Raw genomic sequence first — 14,026 nt, forward strand, 5'->3', positions numbered from 1 at the left:
AGTAATGTTAATGCCAGAGTTTTAGAAATCGGTGTTTCTAATGTTACAAAACCTGTAGCTAGTTAGTTGAATAAAAAGGGTATGAATGTAAAATGCTGAACAGAAAGGACGGGCACAAAAAAAAAAAAAAAACAAAAAAAAAATGCCCCTTTAGTTGTATAAAAGACTCTGCAACAAACTTGTTTCTGCTGTCTTCTAAGCCCCTGTAATTCCTGAAAACAAATTGGACATCCCCCCAGGGGGCTGTGGTTGAACAGAATAATTATCTGCCTAATTTTTATGTGAGCTAGGTATCTACATCTCATACACATTTCCTTCTCTCGTACGATTTCTGCTTAAATAGGTAATCTGAAGTTCTGCCATTAAACTTTGGGAATTCAATCCTTATTTCAAGTTAGGATAGCAAGAAACTCACACTGCCATTTCCTAGTTCCTAGGTACACACTGTGAGCAACACCTCTTCCTCTTCCTTTTGTACCAGAAATTTTAGACCCTCCTAAGGCAACTAGTTCTTCAATAATTCCTTGGGGTTAGTAGTAATCATGGCATTGTAGCATGGTGTATTGCTATTTTATACAGCATTCCTCTGTGTCCGTTCCCATCACCCAGTAATAACCATTTTGGATGTGATCTTCTTTATACAAAAAGTACAACGTGGGGATGGAGAACCACCTGCAGCTTAATCTTCCACTAAAGAAACAGATAGTCTTGATGACGTGTTTCTGTAGCATTCAGTCTTTAAAAGGTTTAGAAGGACAGCATAGGACACCTTTTCTTACACTTTTTGGAGGCATGCTCTCACAGAATGGAGAGGTGTAGTCAGGCTGGCATCCATTCAGCTATTAATGAGATGCAGTTTACCTACAGACAGCAGTTTTTACAAGATGTAGGTGTAGCAGAGGATGCTGAGGTACGTGAAAAACTTCCCCAAAGATTCATGGAGCTAACAATGTCAATATAAAATTTGCAAGGATTTCCAACCAAATAGAATAACACTGCTGCTGCTACTTCTCTATCCACACTTCTCTATGGTCTAGAGATGGCATATGTGGGGCATCAAGTAGACACTATAAAGAATTGAATGCCATGTCAATAATATGTGGGCCCTGGCACATTGTAGAGTTTCTAAAATGCTTGCTTTCCAAATTGTGAGGAAAAAAGGGCTCTGTGATACTGACATTACCTGACTCCTGTTCCAGGTCGCTCATGTTCACTATGCTCTGATAGCTGCTCTAAGGCCTGGAGGCTTCTAGAAATTTGTGTGCTTCCTGAAGTTTGGCTGTCAGGACAATGACAGGTACACTGCAAGAGAACAGAATAAGTAAAAAACAAAGATAACTTTCCCCATCTTCATTTTGACATGAAACAGGAACTGACCTGAAAGTCTGATTAACTCCTAAATCATATATGCCAGAATGACATTCACATTAGTCTACAAGATTAGAATAAAATAAAGTCAAATACTGTCATATAGCTCTATAGACTTATTTCTATGTTGGTGTTCAGGTGAGAAATTTATTCCCCATAAAACAAGACTCAAAATGAAACAGCACAGAAGTTTTGCAGAATTATACATATTCACTGTCAATGGCCAGAAAAGCATGACAGCATGACCAAACGGCTCTCCTGTAGTCTGATGGATTAGTTAAGGAAAGAGGAGGCTTTTGTTGCTACTTTCTGATATGATGACTGTGTGGCACAGCTCTCCATGTTTCCTCATCCATTTGTCCAGTCAGAGCTGTGCTTCCCTATCAATCTGTATCTGGACCAGCTGGTATGGCTGCTGTGAGGTAATTGCAGAGTGGAGCACCAGGATGGCAAAGATAAATGTACTTGTACAGTGAAGCCTGCAAAGTGGCATGCCCTTCTGAGTACCTTGTATAGGAAACTCAATAGGGGATAATTAAACATCAAATCTATGTTTCTTTGTAGTGTGAAAACAGTGTTTCAAAAAGGGGTGAGAAGACAGTGGCCACACACAGAGCAGATTGAGTCTTTCTCCTATTAAAGCCAGAAGGAAAAGGATTCCAGAGAAAGAGCAAGACACAAATAAGGTTGAATTTTTAAGGAAAGGGCAGGAGTGCCCAGCCAGGGCCAGGCTGCTGTCTGTCGTTATGGCAACGAAGGGAGAGCCCCCTGCTCGAGAGAGGAAAGAGAGTGGGAGGGCAGGAAAAGAAACTGTTGCAGAAGCAAGGGAGGAGGGTAGGGGTTTGAAAATGGAAAGAGAACAAACTTGAGTGTAAAGGTCAGGCAGAAACAGTAGCATCAATGGCCAGGATGCCTGAAATGCCCTTACAGACCTGTACCCAGCCAAGCCCTTTGCTAAGCATCAGATTTCCTGGGGTCATTTCACAGTCATCATCTAGCTGGAAGAATGCCACCCCAGTGTCCTGTTGTCCTGCACCCACTGCAGCTAAAGGGCTAACACCTACCTTTGTGCACTGCCTGACTGTGCATAATAGAATAATGTAATATTATTCCATAATGGAATAAATAGGGTTGGAAAGGACCTTAAGATCATCCACTGGAGTTCTAACCCCCCCTGCCATGGGCAGGGACACCTCATACTAGACCATGTCACCCAAAGTTCCGTCAAACCTGGCCTTGAACACTGACGCAGGTGGAGCATTTATCACTTCTTTGGGCAACCTGTTCCAGTGCCTTACCACCCTCACAGTAAAGAACTTCCTCCTTATATCCAATCTAAACTTCCCCTGTTTAAGTTTTAACCTGTTACCCCTTGTCCTATCGCTACAGTCCCTGATGAAGAGTCCCTCCCCAGCATCCTTGTAGGCCCCCTTCAGATACTGGAAGGCTGCTATGAGGTCTCCACGCTGCCTTCTCTTCTCCAGGCTGAGCAGATGCAACTTTCTCAGCCTGTCTTCATACAGGAAGTGCCCCACCCCTTTTATCATCCTTATGGGCCTCCCCTGGACTTGCTCCAACAGTTCCATGTGCTTCTTATGTTGAGGACACCAGAACTGTACACAGTACACCAAGTGGGGTCTCACAAGAGCAAAATAGAGGGGCAGGATCCTCCTCTTTGACCTGCTGATCATGCTTCTTCTGATGCATCCCAGTATATGGCTGGCTTTCTGGGCTGCAAGCACACACTGAAGCCGGCTCACGTTCAGTTTCTCATCTATCAACACTCCCAAGTCCTTCTCCACAGGGCTGCTCTGAGTCACTTCTCTGCCCAACCTGTAGGTGTGCTGACCCATGTATAAGACCTTGAACTTAACTTTGTTCAACTTCATGAGGTTGGCATTGGCTCGCCTCTCAAGCATGTCAGAGTCCCTCTAGATGGCATTCCTTCCCTCTAGCATATCAATCAAACCACACAGCTTGGTGTCCTTGGCAAACTTGCTGAGGACGTGCTCAAACCCACTGTCCATGTCACCAACAAAGATATTGAACAAGATTGGTCCTAATACTGACCCCTGAGGGACACCACTCATTACTCACCTACAGTTGGACATTGAGCTGTTGTCCGCAACTCTCTGCATGCGGCCATTCAGCCAATTCTTTATCCACTGCGTAGTCCATCCCTTAAATTCATGTCTCTCCAATTCAGAGACCAGGATGTCATGCGGGACAGTACTTGTGAGAAGAACTCTCTTCAATGCCAAGTACCTCTACATCTGCTATCTTTTTAATAAATTGAACTGATCTCAAATAGCTTAGCACTAAATTTCATTTTCTGCTTCCTACTACATTCTATATCACATTATGTGATGACAGCTGCTTCTTTAACATGGGAATCTCATTTTCTCCCCTGAGAAGCAAGCTTTCTAGTTAGATTACTACTTCCAAGATGCACTCTGAAAATTCTGGCTACTGGGATATGCAGATATTTTTACCAGAAATAATGCCTTGATACTTAATGGGTCCAGTACAGGGAATTATTTTCACTAGTAGCAAGGCAACCCTGTAGGACAGAATGGAAGAGCAGCATAAATCACCCAACTGGTTGGCCAGGGATGCAACTTAAAGCTTTGATAAACAGGTCCAAAACGAAATCTCTGATCCCAACTCACGAGAAGGAAACATCACAAACCAGGGCTAAGCAACAAAAAACTAGGACTTTTTTTGAGTCTTCATAACAAAAAATGGAAGAAAACTTTCCCAAGGATGATTTCTGTTTTCTTTCTGTCCCTCCCTCTCCCCCCATCCCCTTCTTTCTTGAATAAAAAGTTCCTGCTAATATGACTGTTCGTGAATCGATGCAGTTGTGAGAGGACGGTAGCCTTTTCTTTTCCAGCATTTTTGAACAGGCTGGCCAATTTTTACCAAACATGACAGAATGATAGAGTTTTCAGATATTACACACTTAAAAGTCCTGTGAAAATAGTTAGCTAGGGGCAGGAAAGAGGCTGTAGTGATACCTAAACTGAAGGAAAGACAGGACTATGAACTGAACTGTTACTGAAAACATGCATTCTTGTGTTGAAGTGTATAGATAGGAGAGATAGGTTATAAATGCTTTAATTCTTGGAAAAGCTTCAATCAAAGTTTGAACTTTATTAGATACCATCTCACTTTCATTCCCTTTCTCTCATTCTCTCCTCATATGAGTTCTCTAGTGTTTAATAAAGACAGGAAACATGCTGCAGGCTTAGTTTACTTCATTTAAAAAGCCATTTGAAGAAACACAAATCATTTGGAAACACAACTCTATTAGTTCCAGTGTTTGTGGAACTATTTATTATTTAAAGCAAATGATAGTTGCATTACAATGTCACAAAAAAGTTTCCAGTCCTCTCTATTATTTTTCTATTCCTCTTCATTTCATTATTTACTCTCCCTTGTCTGAAATGCACTTATATGCCAGATTTTTCCTTAATTGTAGTTTCAAATCACTCCTTTCTTTAGAAGGCAGTGTGAATATCCTTCTCTTCTTCCAAAATATTCAAGTTCAAAATGTAATATCAGTGTAAAAAATGGTAGAATTCTGAAGACAGTGTCTGTAATCTTATTTTACCAAAAGAAATGTGAAATTCTTTTAATTTAAAATAAAATATCATCCCTTCTTCTCCCAAACCTTCTACAGGTCTCTTCATCCTCCCCAGTACCAGCTTAGCCTCCTGGTCTGTCAGCATCACACTTTTTTTCTTTTTTTTTTTTCATATTGGTAGAAGGCCTTTTGGGATTTCATAGAATACAAAGTGTCTTCTTTGTATCACATTATACTTTCCTAACTTTACTTTCCAAAACCAAATTAATATTGATTTGATATAGCTTTTAGTTTCATCAATAAATATGCCTGCCTCTATCCTCTGCTGTTTTTTACTTTCTTGAATTCTATAATCTAAATAAAGATGATACAGTATTTGGACCACATGGAATCAAGTAAAAATTTGTGAAGGGAATTTGAAGGCTTACAACTGGGATGTCAAATGTTGAGGACTGAATCAGTTTAAAGCTCTATTGATGAAGACTGACTTTCACCTTCAGAAGAGATAATGCTGCTCAAGATGCAGTATCCCTGATGAATTACAATCTATTATACTGTTAATTGGTTAGCAAGAAATTAAACATGAATCATTCATCAGAATACAGTGATACAAAATCAATTAAGTCATTGCACTAGAAAAAAAAAATTAAGTGCTCTAGATTAGGGGCCATTATGCAAAAGAACATCAATTTTAATAAAGCATTTGTTGTTTGATGCTCAATACAGTTATTCAGACAGATTTTAAAAGCTTTGATTGCGTTAAGGCCTTTGATTTTGAATCAGAGAAGCACTTCTAATATAAGCTACTAGACACAAATAACCAAATAACCACTGATTGTCATAGTTATATGAGTTTAGGACCAAATTCAGAATTAACAGATGTGCAACCATGTTGATTTTCATCAGATGAATTAGGTGCAAAAGGTGCAAGAAAAAGCAAAACATGGCTTTTTAATACATACATTTTCATTCTCCTCTTACTTACCCTCAAGGAGACAATCCAAAAAGTCTGATTTCCATACTTATTTTAGCAGCAGTCAAAATTTGGCAGTTGTGTAAGAACTGAGAAATATATATGTTCTCTCTAATTGCAGTATTTTTGTTATATTTTACATAAATACCCACACACACATATTCAAGTCTATATATAAAAAAATTCCTATGTAAAACTTTATACCTAAGGTCAATTTTCAACAATTTCTTTGCGTGTTATGTTTCTACCAGTGCCAACAAGTTAAAATCCACAATTGATGATGTTAAGCCTAAGTTTTTGATTTAAAATTTGTATCAATGTTGTTTAAAATAATTTGTTATTCTTGCTTTTAAAAACAAATATTCTGAAAACAACCTTTCATTAGATTTAATGATGATTCCATCTGCCAAATTAATATACAAAACCAAATTAAGTCTGTAATTAACTTATTAATTCAACACAGCACTAATTCTCAGACTTTTATCATTACTTTCTGTAAGTGGAAGTTTTAAATGCACAGCCTGTCTTTAGTACTTGGGAATAGCTCCTGGAAACATGACAGCTGTTTCCCTCTCCCTGCTCCCCCAGTGCTACTGAGACTCAAACCATGAATGTACTCAGGATCACTAAGGTAATTATATGTTTTAGTAGCTTCATTAAGAGCTCTGCAAATATGTTTCACTATAAAATTATTTGTGTTCTCTTCAAGCTGTCTAAAAGATGAGGAATCTTCGGTAAGAGAAGGCTAAGGTGCTATGTTTCTTTACTTTAGACAACAACCTCTTACAAATCAGTAGCAAATGATGCACAAAAATCCCTTGGTATCTTAAAGACGGAAAAATTACATAGGTAAACAGATAAATCTTTAGTACATTTGTCTTTATGGGAGCAGCTCCTGCTGTTGGTCTCTAACCTGGAGGGCATTTTTCTCTTCTAAATTGCCAGTAGTGTCCCACAGCACAGTGATAAATAGAAACCACTGAAAGAAATAACGTTCATTCTAACACACAAGAACTTTCCAGACAGACATTGGCCTCTGAGAACAAACACTTAGGTAAAATAGATTAGTTGCAATTGCAGAATATATCACCCTGGGTGCCTGTGAACAGGCATTATGTAGCTGTGCAAATAAATGCCTTCATGCCAATCATTAAGTGATAAATACATTTAAGAGATAGTTTAAAACTTTAAGGAAAACAGAGGAAGAGGTCTCTCTACATCAGCTATGTTTTGTATAAAGCCAGTGATACATTCCCAAATGCTACTTAAAAAAAGTCACTAATTTTGCAAGTGCTTGCATATTGGTTTGTGATAGGAAGTTTCCTTTACCTGACAATTAATAAAGCAGAAAAGAAACAAGTCTTACAGAAATTCTATTAAACGTACTAGCTTTATAATAGAACAGAAAACTCCACAGCAATTTTCTTCTTCATGATTTCACCCAAAACACAAATGCTGAGGCAGAAATTTATTTATTTATGGTTACACTGGAGTAACATTTTGCTAGGCTGCTTGTTTGTTTGCTCGTTAACTGTTTCAAAAGTCTGACTAAAATATAAACCACCTCGGAAAATACAATTATTCTGCTTTGACTGCTAGTTCCATGACATGTGGATTGCTTTCAAGAATTGATGTCACTAATAAGTTGTGTTTCTTTTAATGCATCCAGAACCACAGGAAGGTATTGTGACACTACAAGCCATTCTCCCTACTGCCCTTATCCTGTCCACAAGACTGTAGGAATTTAAGTGCCTGGGGTGGGACAAGCTTTCTGATACAATTAAAGCAACCATACCCTAATTATTCATCCTGTCCAAAATTTTTCTTGCTTCTGATCTTTAAGCACTAGTAGCAGTTAAGCAGACAGTCTTACTCGGCCAAGTGTATCTTACAAGAGAAGTTTGGAGCTGAGGCATGGGGGCAGAGAGCATAGCAGTGAGGCCAGGGAATGACAGAGAAGGGAGGTAGAAAAAGACAACAGAGTGGCTACCACCAGGAAAAGAGGTGGACACGGGATACAGCAAGAAGCAAGCAGCTTTCTAAGCAGTCTTTGGATGGGCACAAAAGTAGCTGAGAAAACTGTGCATTTATATGCCATCTATCCCGTTTCCTCTCAGAAGATGCATTTTTTCATAATTTTCCTTCTGTCATCCTTAGACTCTGTTAGCAATTTTTTTTTTTCTCTTGAATGTAGGATTCAGTACAAAACCAGTTCTTCTATTGACATTTAGATTGAATTAATGAGATAGATTTTATCTAGGGTTACATGCTTGAATGTTAATTGGAAGCTACCCCTATTCTTTCTTTGTGGATGCAATATTGTTCAGGAGGGGGTGTTTGTACAGATTTGTTTGTACAGATACCTTAAGTTTTTTATATAATTATATTAATAAATGTTATATATGCATGCAAGACATTTTAATTTATTATAATTAAAAATATACCTTTATAGGAAGGATTTTATTATACTAACTCAATATAAACTCAGGACAGCCATAGTTTGACTGTCATTTTGGAGGCAGTATGAACAAGTATTAATTGCCACAACAGGCAGTGGTCTTGTTTCCCTCCCACATTGGTTGTAGATCTCAAAGCAAAAATCATGGTGAACTAGCTCAAAACTAACCCATAACCACTCCCCCAGAAAACAGATTAAAGGCATGGAAAAGGCTTGGGAAGGGCAGGAACAATCTACCATAAATGGGAAGGGAGGATACACCCTCTTCTCTCTGCAATTTATGTTGGTGCCAATTTTAATTAGATGAAATGCACTCTTAGACGTGCATGTTAGATCCAGGTCCAAAATGTAGAACAAAGGAAATGTCTGTTTAAGTTCTGTGGGCTTCTGAGGCAGCATGCAACCTTCTCTGACCTAGTTTCCTGGATGATTTTTCAAGAAACAACTTAAACATGATAACTGTGCTGACTGGGACTTTTTCATTTTACAGGATGCTGCAGGTTTCTTAAACTTCTAGTTGGTCTGTCTTCATCTCCTTTGATCAACTTTCCTTCTTTTTTGCTTTACTTTTTTTTTTTTTTTTTTTTGTGTGTGTGTCCTTCCTTCATTTTCATTTGCTTATAATCTTTCCCATCCATCTGCTCTGGAGTAGAGAATCAAAGCCTTTTCTCCTGTTCACTTGTCTCTAGGAATATCAATCATCTCAAAGACTACAGTAAAAGTTTTATAATTCTCTCCAACTATATGCATCTGTTAATCATACTTTCAAAATACTGCATGTCACTTCTTTAGCAGAATGTATAATACTGATTCATATTAATTTACTCCATGGGTAATTGCAATTCATTTAGAAATAGCTGAACTGGCAATAAACTAGCTAGTTTGGGTACTGTGCCTTCACAACTTCCAAAGTAATCTGTGAAACTAGGGTAATAGTGAGGATATTTCTTCTCACTCAAGCCTAAAATGCCATATTGATACTGCTACATGTGCTACATGGCCCCACTGTAATAAATAGGCTAGCTAACAACACGAATTGAAACGTTGTTATAACTTGTACTCAGTCTTTTAACTACAGTATAAATTGAGCACTAATGACTTAAGTAGGGTGTGTCTTTTGAATTTGCCATGACTTCAATTTGAAATCAGGAACTTCATGGATAGTTAACAACTGCATCAACTACACCTAAAATTGTCTCTGATTTATAAACAATAGAGTCTATAATGTATTATTGTCCTGGTTTCAGCTGTAACAGTTGTTTTTGTTCCTAGTAGCTGGGACAGTGTTGTGTTTTGGCTTCAGTCTAGAACAGTGCTGATAATACACTGATGTTTAGTTGTTGCTAAGTAGCACTTACCCTGATGAAGGACTTTTCAGTCTTTCAAGCTCTGCCAGTGAGGATGGACATGGGAAGCTGGGAGGGAACAGTGACAGGACACCTGACCCAAATTAGCCAGAGGGGTATTCCATACCACAGCACGTCATGACCAGTATAGAAACTTGGGGGAGTTACCCTGAAGGGACTGATTGCTGCTTCGGTCAGGCTGAGTATCTGTCAGCAGGTGGTGAGGGATTATATTGTGTATCACTTGTGTTTTCTGACCTTTCATTTCTTCTGGTTATTTCCTATTATTGTTATTATTGGTATTCTTTCTAGTATCACTATATTTTACTTTATTTTAGTTATTAAACTGTTCTTATCTCAACCCGTGGTATTTACATTCTTCTGATTCTCTTCCCCATCCCACCCTGGGGAGCTGGGGGGAAATGGGTGAGTGAGCGGCTGTGGGGCTGAGTTACCAGCTGGGTCTAAACCACAACAACGGTCAAAAATGTGTAGGGAGTATTTATATATATTTGTATTGTTGGCATTCACAGATTTCTTGGAGCATGGGGTTCTATGTTATTTTCACATTATTTTTTATTTCTCAGATCTTTGGAATTACATTAGTATTTGACATGAAGAAAAGAGAAATGTCAAAACTACATTACTAAGTTTTTGTAAACCTCACATTCTTTGACTGCTTGGACCAAGAAACTGTACATTTATAATTTGGTAAAACAGAAATTCCTATGGGATTTTAAGCGTCCATATAATTTTATAAGTCAGCAGAGAATATATCCAAAGAAGTACCTGCACAGTAAAAGCTCCATCTCTGTAGATCTAGGTACTGGTCAAATAATAATAATTTTCCAGTCGTTAATAGCATTTTATGGACAACTCATATAAATTAAGAATACAGGTTAGTAATTCTAACTTATATTTTATTAACCAGAAGTGCATGTTATGTGCACAATACTCTCTTATCTGTTTACTCTTTCAAATGCCATTTCAAAATCTGACATTCATGAATGTATCCTGGAAAATGGACATACTAATCTGAATTATTTTCTGTTTCAAAAATGTAGTTCTTAGAAATCATTTACGAGAATGGTGACTATGTCGGCATGCATAGTAAGAGGGAGAAGTTTGGAAAGTATTCAGACAGAGAAAGGGCCAAAAAGAATGGAATTAGGGAAATGATAAACAGACAAAAGTGTTATGAAAATTAAATAATTTGCTAGTAGTAAGCAACCTGAAAGGAGAACAAAACTGTTAATGAGTAGGCAAATTTATGTTGATCAAATCTATGGATGATTTATTAGTTCTGAATACATTGGAACTCTGATACTTTTTTTCTAAACAAAAATCTTTTCAGATACTCTGACAATGCAGGAGAACAAAGTATCTAATCCGCTGATTTAAAATGCAGTATTCAAGTAAGGAATTAATGTATCCTGATATCACAAAATACAGTGTTTAGCATTAAAATGCAATATGAAAATGAACTTATATTTAACATGTCTCGGGAATATGGCTCCTGGTGATTAAGTAGAGTTCTTGGATATGTTGACTATATGAAACAAAAAGACTGTTCAAGAGCTAAGAAAAAACCCAAAACAACTATTGCCTTTCAAATTACATAACTTTGAAAGAGAAATCTAACGGACAAAGATAAATGGTTGCAAAAAAAAAAAAATGACAGTGATGTCTGCACATTACAGAGATCTTTTTGTGAATTGAAAAGAATTACAAAGTACTCTGCAAATGCAAGAAACAGTGGAATTACTAGAATATAAGGACAAATAAGAAATTCTCTGCCTCAATAAGTTTTATTGGGAATAAATCAAACCTAAATCAGATCCAGCAAAGTGTGAATACTAAATATTATCTGGTCTTTGTGGGGTACTGTCACCAGCTTCTTGAGCAAAGCAAGTGAACAAAAATTGGTCCAGCAAGCATTGACCCAGAGAAACTGTCAGACACTAAACCCGAGAGAGTACAAGCTGACTAAATTTTGCATGAAATCCATTCTTCAGGATAACCCAACAACCCAGGCATCTCTTTTTTTCATGTATAAACACCATTACACCCAGAAGAGGAGATAATTCAGTAGTTTCAAAAGCAGGTTTATTAAAGATGTGATAGTAGCTCTTCTATTTCTACTAAAACCAGGAAGACCCAAGGGAATATTCACATGGAATAACTCAATAGATTCAAAGACAAGTTTATTAAAGTTGTGATAGTAGCTCTTCTGTATCCACTAAAGCCCTGAAGACCAAAGGGAATATTCTTGTGAAAATCACGTTTCACCACAAAGTAGTTTGGCATATGTTTTTCCTTGATTTGCTAAGACAAAGGACAGTCTAGGAAACAGATTAGTGGCTGAAAATGCAGGAGGACATGGGGCTTGCACTTAAGGAAGGAAACTTCATGGCATCTGCAAAGAAAGAGAGACTGCTCAATGCTGGTGATTTCACAAATAAGAACACAAGAGATAAAACTAACACAAGCAGAAAGCAAAGGTTCTCTCGCCTCATGCAGATTTTCCTCAGGTTTTCATGTAAAATAAAGAATACAAAAGACTCCAGCAGAGAATATGATTTGGCCAAATAATTATTAAATCTATTCACAAGGAACCAAACTATGTCTTTTAACATGTTTACATTCAATTGAACTCAACATGAAGATGGGAAGAGTAAACACAATTTGATTTCCATCCTGAAAAAATTAGATGTTTTAATCTCAAATTTTGCCTATTCTTCCAAAGCCAAACAAGTAGGTGATAGAAAAAAAAAAAAATGGAATTTTTGGTCAATATTTAATCTTAACTTTTATTTCACTGTTTGATATACACTATTGTACATAGCACACTGATAAATGCAATACAATAACACAACCAAGACCAAACAGATTCAATCAAATCATCTTGAAGACTGGAAAAGCAAAAACCTGAGGATATTAGTACAAATTCAAGAGCAGGAACACTCATTATCATGAAATTATGTTACAAAATTAATGTATTTATACATATACTTTTGGAATGGAAGCCTGCTTTTGAAACAAAAGAAATGTAAAATAAGAAAGAAAGAAAAAGTGAGAGAATGATAATGCATTATTTTCCAGGGAGACAATTCTATCTCTATAAGCTTCTGAGATACACAGGAGGAGAGTCCTTTTGAAATAGTGTGTTGTATTTGATAGCTAGCAATACTCCATCTATTGTTCCTTTACATAAATACATTTTAATAAGGCATTTTTGATTAGTAACTTCAGTATTTCCAAGACTGAACTTATTGATTAAGAACTGTTTTTTTTTTAATTTTTTTGAAATTTTTTTTGGGGTTCTAAAGTCCAAACTACAAACTTGTATGGATATTCTAATCCTCTGCAATTTGACATTCTAATTTAGCACTCAAGAGAGCTCACTAAAATCTGTTAGCTAAGAAACATCATAAATTTCAATTGGCAAAAAAAAAAAAAAAAAAAGAAATGTTCTAAATCAGTGTCCTGGGTTCAGCAGTAGCAGTTACTTTTCTCCTTCTTAGTAGCTGGTGCAACACTGTGTTTTGACTTTAGGCCTGGGAACAGAGCTGATAACTCAAATGTTTGGTCTGACCAAGGACTTTCTGAGCCTCATGCTGTGCCAGGGAGGAGGGGAGGCCGGGAGGAAGCAGAGACAGGACACCTGGCCCAAACTAGCCAAAGAGGTATTCCATACCACAGCACATCATGCCCGGGATGAAACTGGGAGTTACCCGGAAGGGCATGGGGACTGCAGGGTTGGAGGAGATATCAGTCGGTGCTCGGCTGGGGGGAATGGGGCGAGTTATTGGTCAGCTGGTGGTGAGGTGTTGAATTCTTTCCTCTTGTTATTTCCCTTACCATTATCATTATTGATGGTAGCAGTAGCGATTTGTGTTATACCTTAGTTACTAAACTGTTCTTATCCCAACCCATGGGAATTGCATTCTTTTCGATTCTCCTCTCTGTCGCTCCAGGAGCAGGGAGAGGGCAAGAAGGGGGGGAGTGGTTGAACAAGCTTTGTGGTTGGGTTTAAACCATGACAATCAGTTATTCATTAAAATAATATTAAATCAAATTAGGTTTAGTCTGAAGATAATAATACTTTTAAAAGTATATTTTCAAGATTAAAACTTGTTAAAGGTCTACCTGAATGCAATAAATTGCAAAATATGGGTAAATGAGACACTACTGAATTGCTGTCATATTCAGCTACACTAAGCTGTGACATTTCGTCAAAACTGAATGTGTATTGAAAAAAAAATGTAATGGGGTCTAGAGAAACACTGGAAACC

Source organism: Lathamus discolor, chromosome 1 (genome assembly GCF_037157495.1).
Source record: "Lathamus discolor isolate bLatDis1 chromosome 1, bLatDis1.hap1, whole genome shotgun sequence".
Taxonomy (NCBI): domain Eukaryota; kingdom Metazoa; phylum Chordata; class Aves; order Psittaciformes; family Psittacidae; genus Lathamus; species Lathamus discolor.